Raw genomic sequence first — 18,167 nt, forward strand, 5'->3', positions numbered from 1 at the left:
GCTAATGATCAAGTCAGTAATTTTCTGATCTGAAGATGCAGTTGATAAGGCATGTTTTACTTATATGTTCTGTACTAAATCTAGTGCCTGCCAGTTCTTAAGGAAAGCCTCAGCTAAAATGAAAGTGAAACTTTCAGTTTATCCAAGTTTTTTTTTATTTGTTGTGGTTTTTTGTGAGATTGAATTCATAAAGAAACTATTGTATTGTAATAATTCCTACGAGCTTTGGCTATTTCTTTGGGGGGAAAGTACTGACCTTTCCCTATTTTTAATAAAACCTTTATGGTTTTCAGTTTGCCTCCTCTATGATAGTGCAGGAATTTTTATTTTGTGTTGATGGTCAGGGAAATTCTATTTATTTCTTCTGTATATAAGAGATCTGAAAAGTCTTAGGGAGGAGGAAAGTAAATCAAATTTATAGGCCTGATTATCCTCTCACACTTGTGTAACTGAAAGGAAGATTATGTCTTATGTACTATATTGCCTATACATGCAATGTTACATGGAACAAAATAAGTACATTGTGATCTATTAATTTAAGCACAAGACATTTGGAACAAGTTAATAAAAGCAAGCAGTCAATGGTAAATTTATGAGGGGAAATATTGCCCTTTGGTGAACATGTGCCTCTTCCCTTGCCAGTTAATAGAAGATGTGCATACACCTAAAGGAAGCAGTGTGGTCCCGTGGATGGGACAAAGGACTGAGTTGTGGTTCTGCCACTGATGTTTTGTAAAGGGCTTTGAGCTCTCTGGATGAAAAGCATTATAAAAGAGTTAAGTAGTATTAAGCCTGCTTTGTTAGATGGTGGGCTTTATTGGTTTTATTTTTTTATTTTATTTTATGGTTTGTGCTTTGTATGAAAAGAGACTACTAGGAAAGCCCTTTGAGCTTTAGCACTGGCATTTTCCTTTGGCCTCCTTTTTCTTTCTCATGCCCGAGCTACTGAAAGTTAAAGGACATGGCATTTATTTACACAGAGTAAAGTTACATAAATAACCAGCATATTGTAATAGATCATCATTAACATGAACAAATAATTTTATGGATACCTTCAAATACCTCTGAAATAACTCCAGTCCCATCCAATGTCACTATGCAGATGTGACAGGAACAAACACTCTCCCCCCCTTAGCATTCATTTGTCTGGGACTACTCCTGTGTACTGGAAAAGATCCATCCCAGTCCCTTTTCCAGATCAAGGCTACTTCAGTGACAAACAGACAGAACTTCATGGAGGTGACATAAAACTAATGGATAGCACCTAAATTCCATCCACCACAGATCTGACCAGCAATTCCTTACTGTGTCACCCCACATGGCATTGAAAAGCATAATCTCCAGGGAGTTCTATAAATACAAGCTGAGATCTCTGAGAGCTGATCACTATCTGGAAGGAATAATATGTGCAGTGTATTGTAAGAAATTACCAGCTCCCTGGAAAGCTCACAACACAATCTTTCTGCATAGATTTCTCTTCTGTTCTTCTGTATGAACCTTATGCACTTCACCTATCTCCTTGTTTCCTACAATATGATGTTGTTGGTCAATGCAGTTTTTTCAAACACCTTCCTAGTAGTCATAGTTTTCTTCTCATTCCTTCCTTAAATGTCAGCCATCATGTCGGAAGATAGACTTAGAAAGCAGTGTGTATAATTGATCCCCCATCATTCCCCCTTTTCCTGTAGTTTGGTTTTCTCCAGCTGTGCACCATCATTTTGAAAACTACTTTTCTATTGCACCCAGGACTCAAACAAATGCCCACAAATCTATTTCTGCTTCCTTGCCTATTGGGTATCTGCTGTAGAGAGAACATAAACATGGAAATAACTGCCTGACCTTGTTCCTATTCTGTGCCTCCATTTGTGGTTTAACATTGTATAAATTCACCAGAATGCCACCTGTTTTTGCTTAATCCTCTCTTTGGCAAGTCCAGCTGTGAACTTGAGGAACCAGTATTGTGCCAAAATCTGCTGGGTCAGAACATGTATGGGGGAAAAAAATCCTTTCCTAAAACATTAAATATAAGAACCGGATATTGTTCTGGTTCTGACTTGCAGAAGAGGGCCATTCTCCTTTTTAGAATTGCTTAGGAATAGTGAATGTGTAGGCTAATGAGTCATTGAATGTTATATTATCCTGCAGTTGCATGAGTTCAGCTACTCATTTTTGAAGGAGGCAGTCCATATCAGTGGTCAAGTAGCTCCTCCAAAATGCTATTTGACTAATCTGAAAAGAAATTGGTCTTGAAAATACCCTTGTCCAGAGTTTCCAGAAAGTCCATAAGCACTTGATGCATGATGGATTCTTTCTTTATCAGGCATCTGCTTCCCTTTCCTAGCTCAATTCTCCAGCAATTTTTTTTCTTCTGTAGTAAGAGACAAGCAATATATTCCATATGCCACCAAGCTTTGTAAAGAAGCTTACTGCTGACAATCTCACAGCTGCTAAGGAATAGTCCAGGCCTTGCTTGTAAAGTGACACTAAGCACAAGAGTATGTATTCCATTGGGATTGACCATGTATTTTCATTCACCTTTTTTCCTTCTTGAAGGAAATATGTTAGTGCCTCCTAACTACATGCCTAACAGATGATGGCAGCCACCAATTTCCATAGCAAAGCCCCTTGGCCACAAAGCATCTAAAAGAAATCTGGAATTGGACAAGTTCATCTTTGCTGCGAGCTCAGCAGCAGATCATCTCAATCAAGAGCAGTGGAAATGACAGACTGAGCAATTGGCTTAGCAACACTTAAAACCTGTTTGGCCCCGAAGGAAATATGCAGGCGTAAACACTTCAGAATCTAAAACCTTTGATACTTAGGGACAGGTTTCAAAGGTGGTCAGTGTTCTGGGTGTTCTGCACCTCTGAAAATAACATCCTTAGTTTCTGACCACGGATTGCTTGAACAGCTACTGAAAGAGCACCCTTCAAAATATGCAGAATGACCTCCAGCTGAGACAAACTTAATATAGCTCCTGCTGGCTCAGCCAGGTGGAACCTTTCCTTTTGGCTCACCCGATTTGCTGCCCACAGACCATGAAAGTCCCTGGGACTTGGCTGTGACAATGTGCGGGGACACATGACCAATACAGAAACAGGATGGGACACCCTCCTAATTGGTTAAGTCTAGTCTAGTGTGTGGCCACAAGTTGTCAGATACAACATATTCCTCAGGTGATTCCAGTGGGTGGCCAAATTTGCTTTATAGACAATAGTTTAACGAACATAATGTACTTCAGATACGCTCTTTTTAAAACCGTAGCCAGGCCTCTGCATGCTATGGATGCCTGAAATAAACAGCAATGCTGCTTCCTCCTGAAGTATTCTCACATAAGTTCACTGATAGATTTTTATCAGCTCCTACAATGCCCTATATTGGAAAGTAACAGTAGCTTGTGAAAAATATGGTTGGGGCTTGTGTGACTTCCAGGAGGATCTCCCCTATATATGGGATATGAAGAGATACTTGCAGAACCAGCAGGTTTCATGCACATTTTGTCAGAAACACCTACCAAAATATAGCATGGTATCACATCTCCAGAAGCACAGAGCAGCTGGAAATATCTTCTTGTATATTGACTTGTGTTACTCTGATTAAAGGCATTGTTTCTCTCCTGCTGTCAAGCCAGCTAGCCCCCAGCAGCTGACAAAAATCTCAATCTGCAGCACGTTACCAATGAAGTTAAAATGACCACATGCTTTAAAGGAAAACCTATTGGCTGTTACAACCTGCACCAGCAACTGCTTGAACTCACTGGTCCAAGCTCACCCCTAGTGTAACACAACTGAAGTCAATGGTGTTCTGGCAGGTTGAATTCAGTCCACTGAGTTTATCCATGGGGAGGTTAGAATTCATTTTCCAAGAAAGAACTCAAGACCCTAGTGTCTGTGCTGGACTTGGACCATCTGTTTTTATTTTTTTACTCCAAATTCATTAGCTACTTCACCAGTGTCTTCTACTTCACTTTCTGATGTGATGGGCCCTCCAGAAACTAACCCAAATTCAAGCCCCAGAGTTGTATACTCTGATAAAAGAAGTGGTTATAGAAGGTGCTGCAAAATATTACAGTCCAGGAGTCTGTTTTTATCCAAAAAAATGTAGTTTGTAAATTCAGATTGTCAATGCAATCCTGAGAACTAAAACCATATACGTGTTCCAGCAGCAATTGAAAAGCAGATTCCATATGGACCCTTGTCCTGATTGGGATGTTTGACTGCAAGAGCATGCACTTGCTTGATTGGAAAGATGCATATGAAACCGAACTCAAAAGAGAGTCGATGTAATCATTAACTGACTCACCTTCTGGATGTGACAAGTGATGAATCAGCGTAAACTTGCCTGAAGCTTTCTTCGGGACAATACCCACAGGGGAAACCCTCATATGCTCAAGTGGAGCGTTATCAAACAGGCCCATTATTCTCCCCACATGCCAGTTCTTTTCTATCTTGCCTCTAACCACCTGAGGACATATAACTGCTGATCTCAGCTTCCTTGCCAACATTTCATCTTGGGGCCTGAGTAAGATGGTTTAAACCCTCCACAAAACCTGTACACAGCAATTGGGTGTGTTGTCAGCCGATTTCAACAACCAGGAAAACATTTTATCTGCCCTCACTGGAATTTATGCTCTTTGCAGGCCCCTTTAATCAACTCTTGGCTTTTTCCACTGTCTTGCTTTGATTTGGATGACTGCTTGAAGCACCTGCTAATGGCCTGGAGCATTTATGCCTAAATTTGCAGTTTCTGTACCACTCACAATCAAACTGTTAGTAAACAGCCTTCTGGAGCACCTGCTGCATTATTTGGGGCTAGGAGTCTGTTCTGTTTGCTGATGAAAGCATTTTGTACAATGCTGTCTTTCTCTACCCCATCCCAGTCCATCCCATCCTCCACCTAAATTGCACGCTGTACCTCAGCCACACATTGGCCTTAAAAGTAACATCAGAATTCTTGATCTTCTCCAGATACTTGAATAATGCGCAGGATTTTTCCAGGATATTAGGGTAATGGGAGTGGTACAACTATATAATAACAATCTAGGTCTTATACTTGTCATCAGTAGATTGCTAAGCACTTTACAAAGGCGGTCAGTATCTTTATTCCCATTTTACTTATAGGGAAACCGAGGCACAGAGCAGAGAATAACTTTCCGAAGGTGATGCTCTAGGCCAGTGGCAGTTCCAGGAACAGAACCTAGATCTCCTGATTCTCAGTTCATTGCTCTATTCACTAGGCAACACTGCCTCTAGATAGACATGCAGTGAAGGAAAGAAAAAAAAATCCTAGAAGCCTATAGAAAATCCCTGGTCTCTTTTCCCCAGGTAATGATCGCTCACATCAAAGCTGCTGTCTATTGGTGATTATCTTCACTGCTTTTGGGATTCTTTTGTGCCAGTCTCCTACATGTATCTGCTAGATCTTTTACCTCCTCTTTATCATGCATAAGCAAGAATATATGGTTGAGCTGCGTACACTGTATTTTCTCATTCATATCACCTGGCAACCCTAAGTTGGACTAACTATGCACAAGACTTCACAGGTATCATGGTCCAACAGGGCAACTGAAACTGTGCTCCTTGTTCTTTCTCTAGTGCATCAGGTTTCCTAGAACCCTGTTCTATGCCTACAACATTGACATGGGATTTCTCCCTCTAAAAGAATCATTTATTTCCTCTGTTAGAATAACTGCTAACAGCAGTTACTGAAGAAGCACAAGCATTGGGTTTGTCTGTTTACACCTACGTTACCTGCCAGTCTCATTATCAGAAAGATTATGCTTTTCCCCATCAAGTTTTATTCCTTAATTCAGTCGCATCATGCCTGCCTCCTACCTTCTATGTTGATGGAAGTGCCATTAGTGCAATGTAGGAGTCCCCTCAGTACCTACATAATATCTTCCCACCTTCTTGTTATTCCTGGGGGAATTCTGCACCAAAAAAATTAAAAATTCTGTGCACAATATTTTAAAATTCTGCATATTTTATTTGTCAAAATAACAGAACATCATCACACTGGTTTCAATTATTTTGGAAATTTATTTCAAATACTTGACATCAAGTATGTCTGTAATAATAAACAACAAAAAAGATTCAGAAAATGTTTTTTTTTTTTTTTTTTTTTTTTTTTTTTGATAAATGGATTCTTTACTAGGCATATTAATACAGAACTTTGAGCAATAATTCATTTAAACTACAATACAGAAATGTATTTTCCACATGCCTCAGAAACAGTGCAAAGGCTTGGGGGAGTCAGGGATACAGGGCCGGCTACAGGCACCAGCTTACCAAGCAGGTGCTTGGGGCGGCCACTTCGGAGAGGGGCGGCACATTCAGCTGTTCGGCAGCAATTCGGCGGACGGTCCCTCACTCCTGCTCGGAGCGAAGGACCTCCCGCTGAATTGCCGCCGCAGATCGCGATCGCAGCTTTTTTGTTTTGTTTTTTTGTTTGTTTGTTTGTTTGTTTGGCTGCTTGGGGCGGCCAAAACCCTGGAGCCAGCCCTGCAGGGGTAATAGAGGAGCTGAGGGAGAGGGAAGTAATTGCTAGGAAGGAGCCTGGGAGTGAACCTGGAGGATTGTTGGGTGTGGGTGGGAGAAGTATGGAGCAGGGCTTTTTTGGGAGGTGGGGAGGGATTCTGAGGGAGTTAAATAACCTCCCCCATGCAGACCCTTGCTGACCCCTACCTTCCCCCATTCTATCAGGTGCATCTGCCTTGTCCCCATGTGGTCCTGCACCCCCATTCAGCCACCCTCTTCCCCCCCCATTCCCATGTGGCCCTGTACCTCTACTCCCATTCAGCCCCGGCTCAGTGCTGTCACCCCACTAGTTGTTCTGAACCTCAGTTGATGTGCCCCCTTCCCCGTAGCCCTGTGTGCCTCACTCTGTCTATCTTCCCCATATCCTGTGCCTCCTCACCTGGCCCCGTGAGCAGGGCGCTGTGAGGAATGCAGCCACTGCCCCCTCCCTGTCCACGGCTGGCTGCTCTGGCCAGTGAGCCAACAGCCCTCTCTTTTGGTGACACAGCAGCCCCTGATGAGCGAAAAGTGTAACTGCAGCATCTCTCTGACAGAATCTATTTTCTGCAGAGAAAAAAATCTGGGGTGGGGTGGGGGGACGGACATGAATTCTGCACGTGTGCAATGGCACAGAATTCCCCCAGGAGTATCTTGTGCTGCAGACCATGTGCTCCTCCACAGTAGAGGTATCTGCTCTCATAAGATAAGGCAGCATCCACCATGCTGTTTGATTTCTCTCATTGTTATCTGCTGGTATTCTCAAAATAACCTTAATTCATATTGTTGAAAAGGAACATGTTGTCTACTCCCCTAGTGGGATTGCCCTCGATGTTGATCTCTTACATGTCTTTTGGAACACTTTGTGGCCTGAGCTTGATGACTATTGAGTTTCTCATCCTGTCTTTGACACTGTCTTCTGCTGTGGCTTTGGGTCTTTTGGGGTTTGTTTCCCTATTTGTAGAATGGGGATAATATTTACCTACCTATCTCACAAGGATATTGTGAGGATTAATTAACATTTAAGGTGTTTAGGTCTTAAATATAATTTCCCCATATCTGTTGTATATTTCTGGTGGTTTAGTTTTAGAAAATTACTCTGTTTTAACCACCCTTAATCTCTTTAGCCAGTTCCTCATCCTCATGTGTATAGGTCTGAGGAAGAGCATAAACTCCATTACTTCCTGTCCCACTCTAGCTCCCTTCCATCATTTGCTGACTGGACCCTCATCATACTTTCCGAAGTATCAGGTCAGCCGGTCTAGTCTTCCCCAAACCTTATTCTGAATGTCATTGATTCTGTATCAGCCATATTGCTGTCCCTGCAATTGATCAACAGCCTGAAGCTTGGACTTATAGTACCCCATCTAAAGCTAGTTTTATCATTCCTTTACTGGAGGAGGGCAGAGGACTGCTCCTTAATCCTTCACCTGGTATTTTTCTGCATCTTTATCCAGTGCTTGCTTGCTGCTGCTAAGGGATTGCATTGAACTGGGCTAGATTTGGATCTTTTTGACTTTGCCATCCTTCTTCCACAAGGCATTTTCTCTTTGTCTCTCTTGTGTCCTTAGCTGAGACCTTGTTTCTTGGCTTCTTAGTGCTGTGAATTGTGGCACAGCCACCCCAACTCTTTCAGAGTAACTTTTCCTGCCCTAGCCCGTAGGCCCTTTGGCAGGCAGGGCATCCTTAAGTCACGACATAAGTCTACTCTGGCCATTTAATCAAATAAAGAAAAGGGAAGTCCCCAGGATAAAACATCCTGCTTTCAATCCCTCAAGAGGTATGGGGCTGAGAGGAAGAGGACCTTATTTTTTTTTCTAAGATATTGCAAGTCTGTGATCTATCCTATTTGTGAATGCTAAAATCCTTTTACCTTAGGATTTAAAAAATGATCTATTACCAAATTCTAATTTCCCCCCTTATAATAGTTTAAATACTCGCCCCCCAAATCTGACTCTTAAAAATTAAGATAAATATTTGTCAAAAGAAACACTGTGTAATATTTCTCTGGAGGGTGGGTGAACATTCTTGTAGTTGAATCTCTGAAATGTAACTGCACCAGTCTAGTTGGGGAAAATTTTGTTTGAAGACGTATTACGTTCCACGATCAAATGGAAAATATGGCACCTGTCATCATATTTAGAAAACAGCTGGGTAACATGGCCAAGTGCCACAGTCTCTTTTCACATGGCCTTTATGATGAAACCATCCAAGCTCCAGTCTCAGCAACTGGAGAAACCCTGTGCCTTTAAATGGTTACAGAAACATCTACTTAAGGGACAGCTCTTATTGCAGCAAAGTTTGCTTCTGATGCTTCTAATTAGCAGTTAATGGCTTACACTTTACTTTTGTAACCCAGTAGGCTTTCTTCTATGGTCTTTTTCAGCTATTTGTGGCAGTCAGATATATGCATTTTGTGCTGCTTTCATGCTCTCAGAATATATTTGAAATCCGTCTCAAGCCAAGATTTCTTTAGTACTCAGATATTTAATTTAAATGAGTCAGAATTTCCTGTGTGTAGATTTTTCTTTTATCTAAGATATTAAAAAAACAAAAAAACCCCACCACCCTCTAATGGGTTAATTGCCCTTGCTGATCTAGTCTTTGATGCAAAATCTCCTAAATACATACATATATTTTTAATTAAAATATTTATATACACAAAGAAAACCTTGGCCTTTTTTTATATTTGCAAACATAGCTCCAACACAATCTCATTTAAGAAAATATTTTTCCAGCTGAACACAGTAAGGGAACATGCTGAAACTCCATTGCTATTTCAAAAAGCAGGTGTGTTGGTAGAGATTAGCAGTCTTCATACTGATTTTCAATTAAATGACAATGGGATTACTAACAAAGAATATATATTACAGTGTCTGAGTGTGTGTATATCATGTATGATAATGCATCTATAGCTGAATTTTAAAAAACCCTTTTTTAGAAATATCGCTTAATGGCATAATAACTTCATAACTGAATGAATCTTTAAAGGTGCCATTTTGCTGTTCCTTTCCAGCAGCAAGCCTATCCCATTGACCTAGGGTTCGAACCTGCTGTCTTTACTCACTTCCAATGAAGTGGTCTTTAACACAGACTATACTGAATGGAAGGGGGAGCTTTCAATGCACCAGCCAAGGAGGAGGAGCTGTGGGGAAGCACCTCTTTCCCAAGCCAGGGAGAAGAGGGGCAGCTTCCCTCTGCTTTGATCAGAGGTAGGTGAGCTGTGCTCTCACCCCGCTCCCTGTTACTGTAACCCCTGCATTGAAGTCATAGGGCCCAATCCTCCATCTCTTACTCATACAGGTAATCACAGGGTTCGTAAGGAATTACCGGCATAGACTCATTTGGAGGAAGTGATTATAATGCTTTAAAAGTTATTGTCATTTAACTTCTTTAAAGAAATCATGTGAACATGGAAAGGACCAACATGTACCTTTTTACTAAAAATAATTATGCCCCTGATTTGGATGAGAATGCTCAGTTAGAGATAAAATCCAGCTTTTCACCTGGCCAGCTCTCTCATGACACACGCAGGGCTCAGTCACAGCTGTGCAAGGACTACAGGATCAGCCTCTATCTGATATGTATCTCTGGGTATGGCTCCACAGGAATAAAAAACCCACAGCAGGCCCCGCTCAGCTGACTTGGGCTCATGCGGCTTGGGTTCCTGGCAGAAATATTGCTATATAGACATTCAGTGGCCCAGAGCTTGGTCTCTAGCCTGAGCCCGAACAGCTACACAGCAATTTGTAGCCCCACAGGCCAAGTCAGCTGATGGGGCTTTTATCCCCATGTAGACATATCCTAAGATGCAAATCCTCTTGCAGCTGCATTTCCAGGTATGGGCTGGAGTGGTGGTCACAGGCCCTCTATGCCACTTATTCATTGTGTTGGGGCCACCAAGCCCACATCAATTTTGAATTCCATGACCCGTCCCTGGTTCCATCCCAGGGAAGTTATGCAGGGCCAGCCCCAAGGTAGGATACAGTGGCTTGGAAGGCCTTTTGGGAGCCTTCCACGTCATAGATGAATTATACCCAGACAGAATCCCTCTCATCCACAATTTACCAAAAATCTTACCGCGAATCTGTCTTGTGGGATTAATTTCGAGCTCCGTATCCACAAATATGAGGCTCCCTCAAGTCATCTGTGTCTCCCAATGGATGGTCAGATTCATTAGTGAACACTTCATAAATAGTTCTATTTGTTTTTTAGGATTGCCAAGAAACATTGGCTGTTCAGAATCAAAACTCAACTTGATGCTGGAGGCAAAGAGAAATTCAGAACTTATGAGAGTATATTTTTAACATTTCTAATAGAATATATGGGAGAAATGAGGCCATGAATAATGGATGTCTTATTAATATCGCATGTCAAAGTGTACAGCGTCCTAACACGAGAGCGGACTGAAACTGTGACTTTCTTCACGAGCAAATAAAAAGATAAGTCATTCTAGAGTGGAAAGTCTGAGGGAGAGCAGCACATCACTCTGTGTCACAGGAGTGCTACTCTTGCCATTAAATTAAACCCCACTGACTGATCTCACTTGATGAACCCTTTTGGAAGTTCTTTTTTTAAAGCTAACAGATTGGACTTCTAATTTTAGTTCTGATGGCTTATAATTAGAAATATTTCCAAACTTGTTTACAAACACCTGCACTGGGAGCGTGTGCCTGCAATTTTAGAAGGACTCACTTGTCACCTCTAGCAGGGGGTGAAAGTGCATTTCAGTTCTCTGTGCTTGTACAGTTGCTTGACACTGGAGCAAAAGTTGCTGCTTTAAAAAAAACAAACACACTCTTACAGTGACGTTTTGAGTGGGATTCTACACGCTGAACTGACATCAATTTTTTTTTTCTTAAAGGAGCTTTTTACTGCTTTGAGATCAAAAGGATGGTTGGTCAGTGGCTAGATTTAAAGGAGAAAGTCCAGTGACTAATTTTAGCAGCTCTATTCTGCACTGGAGAGGATGATTTTTATGTTTTTTCTCTATTTATCCATAATATAAACATATTCCTTCCTTGGATACAGTCTTTCAGTAACGGGTTTGGAAACAGTTGTAAGAGACCATACTACAAGAAGCTGAAGATTAGAAATGAATACCTGTAGTTGAGCATGCAAAGCAATGATATCCTAAGATCTTGAGTGGGGCTTCAGCGGCATGTATCTCCTTATGTGGAATTTCTGTGCTAGGGTGAATTTCATGCTTGGCTCACTGACAACCATTTTTATCTTTCTAAAGAACAAAAATTTAATTTTGCCTACTGAGGACGGTATAAAATAATCAAGAACACACAACATTAACATTTATAGAATCACTTACATTGGCATTAGAACTGCGAGCTTAGCATGGCATATTGTGACAATAATTCTTTGGCTCATCATTCTTGCCCTTATACCCATTACACATGGATGCTAGCGTCTGTATTTAGATTTAATAATGTTGCTGGTGAATTTTCAAAAAAACAAAACAAAACCTGCCCCATTTTATGTGTCCCCAAGGGCCTTTTATGCTGCTAAAGGGGGCAGAAGGAACTCTGAGAAAATAGCCCTACTATGGGGTGGGGCAGTGATGGCATAAGCAGCCCTATTGGCTGCTCTCTGCAGTAGCTATTCCTAGCTGCTGTGCAGCCCATTGTTAGCTTTGGGGAAGCACCTATCCTGGGAGCCACATAAGCCCTAGAAGGAGCATTTAAACTGGAAGGGGTAAAGGTGCCATAAAGCAACTTTCCTTTACTCCCACCTCCTGTGCTGTGCCATATGAGTGGCCCAGATCCTGTGCTGAGCCTACATGTTCATGTTTAACACAGTAGAAGCAAGGTGAGTGTGGTCAAAGAAGTTACTTAGCCTTTCTGTATCTCTAGATCCATATATGTAAAGTGGGGGTGATAATTCTCACCTCTCAGTGGTGCTGTGAGGCTTAATTATTTAGTGTTTCTAAAGCACTTTGAGATCCTGGGCTAGAGGACACTGTAGGATACTCTGAGTTTTTATTATTTATTCTTGCACCCTTACAACAAATGTGCTTGACAACTGTTTTCCAACATGCTTTTAGGTGACATCATTTTAATAAGGCTTCCCTGTCAGTGTTGGACAGGTATTTATTTATTTATTTTAAACCATACTAGCCACAACTGTGCTTCAGATATGGCCCTTAGGAAGTCTAAAGAATAGTTTCTTAACAAGTGAAGATGCAAATCATGTTACAACCTTATTAGGCTGTGAACGTGTTTGAAAATAGCTTCGAACACGATTACAACCCTTAATGTGGTCAGTCTGAGCTGATCAGAATTAGAAATAACTGACATTCTAGAAATCACTGCTTATGATTCAAGGTTGACTGTAGACATTAGAGAAAAATAAAATCTCTTACCTTGCTGGAACTCGCACTTTTTGTATTTTATTGAGGGTTCCTCTGTTCAATGGGAGAAAAGAAACCACCTTCCAAATTGATGCGTGAACGGAAATGTTGCTTCATTCCAGCGTTATCAGTTTTCCTCTATTTTTGTTTGCTTGTGTCAGCTCTGTGCCCACTTTACTAAGTGTTAATATGTAGAAATGTTTCCAAAAGGTTAAGGGAGGCTCAGAAAGCCAGAACTATGCAAGTATGGAAAAATCCACCTCGCCAGCATGGTCTTTTTTTAAACAAAACCATACACTAAAGCTTTAGGCGTTCTTTGAGATTATGAGAGTAGAATGATTACAATTAAAATGACTGGCAAGATCTTAGATTTGCAAGATAAAGAGGAAAATAGGTGACTGAGATGCAACAGTTGCAATGCTATCCCATCAACTTCCCCTTCAGTCTGACCTAGTCTCTTATATGAAGGCTCATCATCTTTGGATGACTGAATGGACTGTGTGTGTTTAAGCAGTAACTTTTCCGGGGACTCTCATTCTGCAAGATGAGCAACCTTTCTTATGTGGTTTTCCGAGAGAGAGAGAGAGTGAATCTAGGAAACTATTAATTGAAATGAATGGAGTAGTCTCTAAAAGAAAGAATAAGCGCTTCAGTGTTCTGTTTTGGTTCTGTGCTCAGAATATCTTTTAGTTCCTTTTGTAGATGGGTTCTCTTTCTATGTTTAATAAGGGAAGGATTGCTATCCCTAAGAATTATGTGTAACTGAGTGCATAAGCTTGATGCATGTTGTACACTTGCATTCATATGCAGCTACACATAGGAAGCTTGGGGGAGGCAATCTGTGGTTGTTTTAATATCAAATATGATGGTTGCCAAAGGGAATTCACACAGATTCCCAGTCTGTGAAGTACCAGTATCTAAGCTAGAGCTGCATTCTCAGTGCAAGAACGAAATATCAACATGATAAAAAAAAAAATGGACTACCTGATGCAAATCCACTCACCTGTCCCATTTTCCATACCTGTTAACCAGTTCAGCTTTTTTTTTTCTCTCTCAAGGAAGTAAAGAAGAAAGCTAAGCAATTTTATTTACTGTAAAGAAGCAAAGATGAAGCGGGTCTCAAACTTTTTTACTGGTGACCCCTTTCACATTGCAAGCCCCTGAGTGCGACCCCCCCCACCCCCCATAAATTAAACACACTTGTTAATATATTTAACAGCATTATAAATGCTGGAGGCAAGCGGGGCTTGGGGTGGAGGTTGACTGCTTGTAACACCCCCGCCATGTAATGCCCTCACAACCCCCTGAGGGGTCCCAAGCCCCAGTTTGAGAACCCCTGGACTATGACAACCTGTTACCTATGAGAGTGACATTGACTACTGGAAATGATCATAATTTTTCACCTTTAATGCTTGGCACCTTCACATTATATATAGGTAAATGCAGTCATTTAAGAAAGTATTTGCATCTTTGAAATAGCTCCATGCTATGGTAAATACTCATTTTTGTTTGTTTGTTTTGTTTTTGTTTAATTGCATGTTAGATACTGGTTGTGCAACCAAGCTGAAGGGATAGTGCATGAGGTTGGGTTGTTCTCAAGCCACATCAGCACATATGCCTCTAGTTCACCAGAAATTTAAGGCTGAACTTTCCTTTCTGTGCAAAAAAGCCAGGACAAGACCCATGTATCATTTAAATCCAACTCAAGTCCTATTTGGAGGGCTTAAGTGGTACACCCTTAAATGTGAGGGTGGAGGGGGACCCTTTGTACAGGGTATGGATTTCACTCTCAGTGAGTACCAAAACCACCTCTGTCCTTAGCTTGGCATAAATGTGTGGCTGGAACGGCTTTTTTTCTGAGTAAAGTGTGGGAGTACTTTGGCTCAAGCATATGTACTTTTTAATGAATTGGCCTTGCTATAGTAGCGGAAGCCAAATAAGGTGCTCAAGCCTAGAACACTGGGGAGGAAACTGAATTGACACAAAGCACAGTCATAGTTTTTAACTTTATATAATGTATTTCGCAATATATTAGAAAATTAACTTTGTGACAAGTGGCAAGACCTGTTATGTAAGTAATCCAACTGTAGAGCTGGTTGGTGTTCTTACTTTCATTTGAGCTTCCCTGCAATGTGAGTCTTGAAGGAATGAATGCCTGACACAGTCCCTGCTTGGTTCTCTGGTAAGTCATTTGAATCTGTCTTTCCACATAGTCACTTTCCAAGCTACTGAATAAAAAATAAGGAAATTTTTCATGGAGTACTTTAAAAGAGAGCTGTTAATCAATTTTTCTTATTATTTTATGCCTTGTGATTTTTACACCACCCCCACCAGCTGGTTAATCATGCAAAAGCTGAACACTTCATTAGCCAGAACATGTTTGCCCATGGGCATTTCTGTAGTAAATTAGTTCTTTCTATTTATACAGGTAAGTCATGGCCAAAAGACTTTAAGGTGCCAAAGGTAAGGGTTGGAATTAATTCCTTTTCTGAGTCTTCAAGAGAACTTGTTTTTACTCTGAGCACCAGTGGTTTGAAAAAATTACTTTTGAATTAAAGATGATATGGAGAAAAGATCATTCTCAGGCTGGTCCAAAAAAATTGTGTCTTTCTGGATGTCTAATGTGGCCTCTGCTGCATATTCTCTCTCTCTCTCTCTCTCTTTTTTTTTTTTTTTAAAGTGTGTGTATGTGTGTGTGTGTAGGAGGCAGGGGGGCATATTGACCACTGTTAGAGCACTTTTTTTTTTTTCATAGTAGGTGCCTTTTAAACCATTAATTGAAAAGATGTGGTTTATAGATGCTTTGTTCCCTCGAATCAAATGATACTGTCTGAAAGCATAGAATAGCCCAACAATGAATTTAGCTTTCAGTCAAAGGCTGATATAGTCTTGCTGTATATCACCATTTCCTGGAATCAATGTCATTTTATGTCCACCTAGAATAGAAAGTCTAGATGGTGGTTGCCTTAATTTAACCGATCATCACATTCATTACAGAGCCAATCATGAATTCCTCACATGCCCACAACTCCCATTGATTTCAGTAGCTCCTTTGGGTGGATAAGGTGTGCAGGATCTAGCCCTAAGCCTCTAAAAAGTTGCCATTTTTTGTGACTAGTGAATAAACACTAAAATTCCTGCTAAGTTTAAGCTGTGGCTCATGTCAGCTTCCTTTTCTAAATGACTATAAGAGCATCCCAGAAATATATATTTGTCACCATATCTCTTGGGCTTGCTTTGCAGTATTTTACTAAAGTTTTGCAAATGAATTTGGTGCTTGGTACGCAGAAGGTGAAAATTACATTGTTGTGGGGGCGCCATTAACTCCTAGCTGGTGGGGAGCCATTTATAAAAATTCTGGGATTGGGTGATGTTTCAGTCAAGTTTGTTTTGTTGCATATTTACTAATTAAGGTGCTATTCTTACTCATGCTGAATAGCACTATGTCATGCAAATAGTGTGGCCCCCGTGGGTAGAGTGCCTGACTAGGACTCAGGAGGACCTGGGTTTTATTCCCAGCTCTGCCCCGGCCTGCTGTGTGAGCTTGGGCATGTTACTTCTCTTCTCTTCTCCTCTCTTCTCTTCTCTTCTCCTCTGTTTTCAGTTTACATTTCTGTAAAATGGGGGTAGTAATACTGACCTCCTCTGTAAAGTGCTTTGAGATCTGCTGATTAAAGCGACAAATTGTCCCGTGGCACCTTCTAGACTAACAGACGAAATTGGAGCATAAGCTTTTGAAAGCTCATGCTCCAATACATCTGTTAGTCTATAAGGTGCCACAGGACTCTTAGTCTGGATCTGTAAAAAGTGACAAACACGGCTACCCCTCTGATACCTGATTAAAAGTACTGTATAAGAACTAGGTGGTGATGGCAGTGTTATTACTTGAGGAATAAGGTATCCCTCAATATCCGGAACAACGGCACAATCTTGGCTTTGCAGATTTCTAAAATAAAATGAAGTATCCGAGACTGCCACAAAAGCACCTGGGCACTTTACATCGGTAGTTCTCAACCTTTCCAGACTACTGTACCCCCTCCAGGAGTCTGATTTGTCTTGGGGACCCCCCAAGTTTCACCTCACTTAAAAACTACTTACTTACAAAATCAGATATAAAAATAAAAAAATGTCACAGCACACTACTACTGAAACATTATTTACTTTCTCATTTTTACCATATAATTATACAATGAATCAATGGGAATATAAATATTGTACTTACATTTTCAGTGTTTAGTATAGAGAACAGTATAAACAAGCCATTGTTTGTATGAAATTTTAGTTTGTACTGACTTCACTAAAGCTTTTTACGTAGCCTGTTGTAAAACTAGGCAAATATCTAGATGAGTCGAGTACCCCCTTGAAGATCTCTGCGTACCCCCATGGGTACGCGTAACCCTGGTTGAGAACCACTGCTTTACATCAATAAAGCAATCAATTTTAAAATTGTATAGTGGAATTCCCTGCTCACTAAGAAAACCCCCATTCCCTGTTATGCCTAATGGTTGGTCCAATGGCTGGCCGAACAAATAGGTCTTACATTGTGCCTGTAAGCTTGGCAGACTTGGGCTCTGGCGGAACACCACAGGGAGCAGGTTCCAGACAGCTGTGTCCTCTACTAAGAATGTCTTGCCACTGCCCATGGAGAGATTAACTCCTTGAGTGTGACTCAATGGACTGCTGGACCTTGGCTGAGAGAGATTCGCTCAGATGACTGGGTCCCAGTTAATAAGGGGCTTAACCCAGTTGTAACCAACCCACTGAGCTGCTTCTGACGTCACACAGGCAGGCAGTATAAAATGCGCTGCCAGAGTTTGAATTTTGCAGTGTAGCTATAAAGACCCTTGTACTGAAAAGGGTGTAAAAGGTGTCTTTCCCCGAGAAATGTTATTGATAATAAATCTCCTTTTGGGCAGCCTGGTGAATCCTCTACCTATAAATCTGCCCGTGTGTGTGTGTGTGTGTGTGTGTGATGCTAATTTCAGTGGTTCTTATGCATTAATCCTGCAACCTGTGAGTAAGAACTGCAGGATTTGTTCTCAAGCAGTCTTTAAAGATGGATATTGGCTACCACTAAGAAGTGAAATCACCTACTTCACCTTCCTCATAATATTACACAACATTTTGGTATTACGAGATTGGATTTTTTTCTAATTTTTAAACGTTATATTTATTTGGTTATACAATGCTGCATCTTATTTTCACTTTTTATGCATGTTTATATCTTTGGGGCAAGAACTATGTGTTTGCAGTGCCTTGCACAGTGGGCAGTGGTCTTGATTTGGGGATTCTGG

General features: G+C 41.0%; 1 protein-coding gene across 11 annotated transcripts in view; it reads left to right on the forward strand.

Annotated features, from left to right (window-relative positions):
* ESRRG (estrogen related receptor gamma) overlaps positions 1-18,167 on the forward strand; it is a 471,624-nt gene that overhangs the window by 47,256 nt on the left and 406,201 nt on the right. The window lies entirely within an intron of this gene.

The sequence above is a fragment of the Chrysemys picta genome, chromosome 3, assembly GCF_011386835.1.
Source record: "Chrysemys picta bellii isolate R12L10 chromosome 3, ASM1138683v2, whole genome shotgun sequence".
In the NCBI taxonomy this organism is placed as follows: domain Eukaryota; kingdom Metazoa; phylum Chordata; order Testudines; family Emydidae; genus Chrysemys; species Chrysemys picta.